This window comes from Mytilus trossulus, unplaced genomic scaffold (genome assembly GCF_036588685.1).
Source record: "Mytilus trossulus isolate FHL-02 unplaced genomic scaffold, PNRI_Mtr1.1.1.hap1 h1tg000457l__unscaffolded, whole genome shotgun sequence".
Classification (NCBI taxonomy): Eukaryota; Metazoa; Mollusca; class Bivalvia; order Mytilida; family Mytilidae; genus Mytilus; species Mytilus trossulus.
Genome location: NW_026963370.1, coordinates 304,044 through 308,941, shown reverse-complemented (window position 1 = coordinate 308,941; position 4,898 = coordinate 304,044).

The following is a 4,898-nucleotide window of genomic DNA, read 5'->3' as shown; positions in this document are numbered from 1 at the left end:
CTTTTACCTGTGAAATGAACAAATTAAAATTCTACCGCTACTTATGTTGATGATCTTTAAACGTCACATGATCGCAATGTGACTTCTCTCGTGCGTGTCAAGAAAGTAGAAGATGAATAGACAGGAAAGTCAGAATGGAAATACAAAATGAACATTTTTTAATTTTCTAGAAACTTTTTTTTCAAAATAAAAAAGGCAATTTGTGTTGCCGTTCATGTCTTAACTACAGTATATATTTTGAAGTGACATGCGCAGATTCAGGATCTTGAAAAAGAGCCTGAGGGCCATTGATTAGTAAAATTTAGAGATTTGTAGTGATACTTATAAAAAGCCCATACATTTATCATATATGAAGCTCTATAAGGGGGAGGGGCCAGCACATATATACCCATTTATCCGCCCCTGAATACAAAAAATAGTTTTAACATGACAAAACCACTAAATTAAATGATACTGAATAAAAACAAAGAGAAGTGGTATGATTGCCAATGGGAGATCTATTTATCAAAGGTCAAACGAAGTGGATGCAACCAATTACAATAGGCAACAATCAACAATGAGGAAATCCCATACCGTACAGTCGGCTACATAATGCTTCGCCACGAAAAATGTGAAATAATTTGAAAATACTGAATACTACCGTTTTATTAATGTATATGGGACGCGGAAACCATATTGAAAGGATCATTTTATAATACGGTAGTTTATTTTAGGTTGGATGGATGAATTTAAATTAAATGTTGTTTTTCAACTGCATAATTCTTAAAAAATAATAAATTGTCACAAGATATCATCGTTTAGATTGATCTGTGTGGTTGACTCCAATTAGATTTTATTCTTTTCTCTCGTTGTTTGTTTTCAATGACGACCACACAAGTTTCTGCTAAATATACCTAAAGTACTTTTTTCATTTGACAAAGAAAGCGTAAAGTATTTACAAACACATTAATTGAAGAAAACTTAAAGATAATGGAGGTCAATAGATTTTTTAAGAAATATGCAGACAAACAAATTTTGTCTTTTTACGTTATGATATGGTGCTTTAGTTCGACATATAAATTTCCTAGTACTTGTATATGAAACCGCAAACAAAACATACGATCGTTTACCAATTAAGAGATGACATGAAAAAATATGTTTGCGCATGTAAATCTATTTAATTTCGTGTTCATAAATTTTGAAAGAGGATTATCTTTTCAAAGCGTCCTATGATATAAATTAAAAAGCCCCGTGTGATAATCTGGAATAATAAAATACATTAACATTCGTTGATAAGTTGTTCTACCTCAACTGTTGTGTGTCAGGTAATTGGTATGAAATGTTTACTCAAGACTGTTCAGTGGTATGAAATGTTTACTCAAGACTCTTCAGAGTCTTACTGCATGACTAACTCCCCATGCATAACATACTGTATGTGTCATGGGGTTTATATTCATGCATCGTTCATTTGTCTGGTTTTTGTCCGCATCAAACTAACTAAGTCGTGTATTCCAATATATCTTATTTATATTAATATTGTAAAGAAATGTTTTCTTTCTTTTCATGTTTATGAACGAAAAAAAATCTCCCCACCCATGATCTAAATTTATTCATACAGCCAAACGAATCCATCTTGGTAACACCTTCTGTTATGGTTCTACATGGCACAGAGATACTCATTAATAAAAACATAAGTACATTTTTTTATAAGACGCTTTCTTAAAGCTATTCACTACATCATTTGCTGCCAATAAGGACATTAATATTTTTATTATAAATTCAGACACAGATAATGCGTTCGGTATATATTTTGCTTTTAAACCTTTTTCATGAGTAACCTTGAAATGTAGACTTTTTAACAATTGTTAATAAAACGTTTGAATGCGGAAATATTATGTTTAGATTTTCCATTGATAATGTGTTACCTTAGCAGACCGGTCTTTTTATGATGATTCATTTTAAAAGTTGTCACCCATTTAACATTTAATGTATAATTAAGATACATTTCCCGATAATATAACAGATACAAATCTAATATTACAGACCTCTTTGAGTTTCTAAGGTTGAAGGAACAAAAACGTTAAACATATTTTGCTTTTAAGATATGAGCAATTGAACAGATACACACAAGAATTAATAAAAATGAAAATAAATTTAGATCACTGAGTCTATGCTTGAAGCACATTTAGTAGAACACTTATTGCCCTTAGTTTTACATAAACATATCCAAAATAATCGTTCATAGTTATCTCAATTGCAATTCACTTGTTGCGGTGAGAAGTTTTCCGAGAACATGATATTGCGTAGACCTTGTAGATCTCCTAACATGTGCCTAACGTCTGAGCGTCACTGATGAGTCTAGATGAAACGCGCGTCTGTCGTATAACAATGCCTGGTACCGTATATAACTATAATTAGATATAGGAAGATTTGGTGTGAGTGCCAATGAGACAACACTCTATCCAAATAACAATTTAAAAGGTAAACCATTATAGGTTAATGTACATGTACGTCCTTCAACACGAAACCTTGGCACACACCGAACAACAAGCTTTCGAGGGCCCCAAAATTACTAGTGTAAAACCATTCAAGTGAGAAAACCAATGGTCTAATCTATATAAACAAGAGGCTCTCAAGAGCCTGAATCGCTCACCTTAATTTTTTTGGTTAAATCTCTCATCAATGATTATTTTGGCTTTTCAATTTATTTAAATGTTCTTTGAATCGTCCTATTTTCTTCAAAAGCAAAAAAAAAATCATTTTCTCCTATGTTCTATTTAAGCCATAGGCGCTATGTTTCTTGACATACAAGGAAATACAATATAAAATTTATACTAGATACTCTGAAACTCATTTAGCCTAAGTTTGGCTGAAATTGATACAGCAAGATTTTTTAAAGTAAGTCAACATGATGAACAAATTTTGAAAAAAGTCTTTAAAGGGCAATAACTTCTCAAGGGGTCAATTGACAATTTTGGTCAAATTGACTTATTTGTAGATCTTACTTTGCTCAACATTTTTGCTATAAACAGTTTATCTGTATCTATAACAATATTCAAGATAATAACCAAAAACGGCAAAAATTTCTTTAAAATCATCAATTCAGGGGCATTATACCTGAAAAACCAGTTGCCCAATTCGACTGAAAATTTCAGGACAGGTAGACCTTGACCTAATAAATACTTTAACTTCTTGTCTTATTTGCTTTAAATGCTGAGATATAAGCCAAAAACTGCATTTGACCCCTATGTTCTATTTTTAGCAATGGCGACCATGTTTGTTGATAAATCAAAACTTCGGATACAATTTATAAACTAGATACCCTAAGGAACATTCAGTTAAAGTTTGGAAGTATTTGGTCTAGTAGTTTCAGAGGAGAAGATTCTTGAAATAGTTTACGACGACAGACGACGACAGACGACGGACGCCAAGTGATGGCATTAGCTCAATTGGCCCTTCGGGCCGGGTGAGCTAAAAAACGAGAAACGAGAAACACGAATAAATTACATAAACAAACGACAACTACTGTACATCAGATTCCTGACTTTGGACAGGTGCAAACACTTGCAGTCGAAATGTATTATTGTTTTTTTTGTGCCTCTTGCGTAACGTTTCAACTTGCAACTGTAAAAAAAGAAAAAAAATTTTACTGTCGCACCTGAGTCGATCCTCAGCTGTGCCCTAAATAAAAGTATGAAATGGACGACACACGAAACTCCTTAACATATTGAATTAAACAAAAAAATATTCAAGACTAACAAAAGCCAGATGCTCTTACTTGGGACAGGCGCAAAAAAGCGACTGGGTTAAATATGTCTTATGAGATCTCAACCCTTCCCCTATACCTTTTGCCAATGGAGAATAAAGAAACACACAATAGTTCAACTCAGTTTAAAAGAAGTCTGGGCCTGATGTCAGAAAAGTTAAAAACAAAACTAAGCAAACTGACAATGACTCATAAAAGAGGGAAGAAAGATACCAGAGGGACAGTCAAACTCATAAATCGAAAATAAACTGACAACGCCATGACCAAAAATGAAAAAGACAAACAGACAAACAATAGTACGCATGTCACAACATAGAAAACTAAAGCATAAACAACACGAACTCCACCCAAAACTAGGGATGATATCAGGTTCTCAGGAAGGGTAAACAGATCCTGCTCCACATATGGCACCCGTCGTGTTGTTATGATATGTATAAAAAAAATCCGGTAAATAGTCAAATTCGGTAGGTCACATTTATGAAAGGGAAGGCGATTGTAGTTACGACGTAAGAAACATATCCGATATCATTTGTGAAACGCTTATTTCATAACGGCCGACCAGCTCATAAATTATCAAAGGTCTACTAGCAGTTACTGACATGCCAGTTCCAGACCTCAATGAAACATGTTATATGAATGAAATTCCCTCATAAACAGTATTGGCACTCGCCCTTTTTTGTTATTATCCGAATTTCCAAATATTATGTATAATTATGTATTATATTTGATGAGTTCAGTTTAAGGCAAAACACATTGTAGGTGCCAAAAATAACATAGCTGACGCTCTCTCTCGTTTTCATTTAGAAAAGTTCAAAAGGTTAGCACCATTGGCGGAGGATACACCAGAAATAATCCCTCAGGAGTTCATAGACCTGATCTCCAAGGTGAAATTGACCGACTAATTGTATCAGCAGTTGCACCGAATACGTCGAAGGTTTATCAACAAGCTTTACGGTCATTTAAAGAATTTAGGACCTTGTTCCAATTTGAAGATCTTTGACCTATTCCATTACATCACATAACTAACTGTATTGCCTATATGTCATTCACTGGAACTGCGGCCTCAACTGTTAAATCATATATCTCTGGGTTGAGTTTTTTCAGTAAGATTAACAACTATACAGATTGCTTTAATACTTTTGTTGTCAGAAAG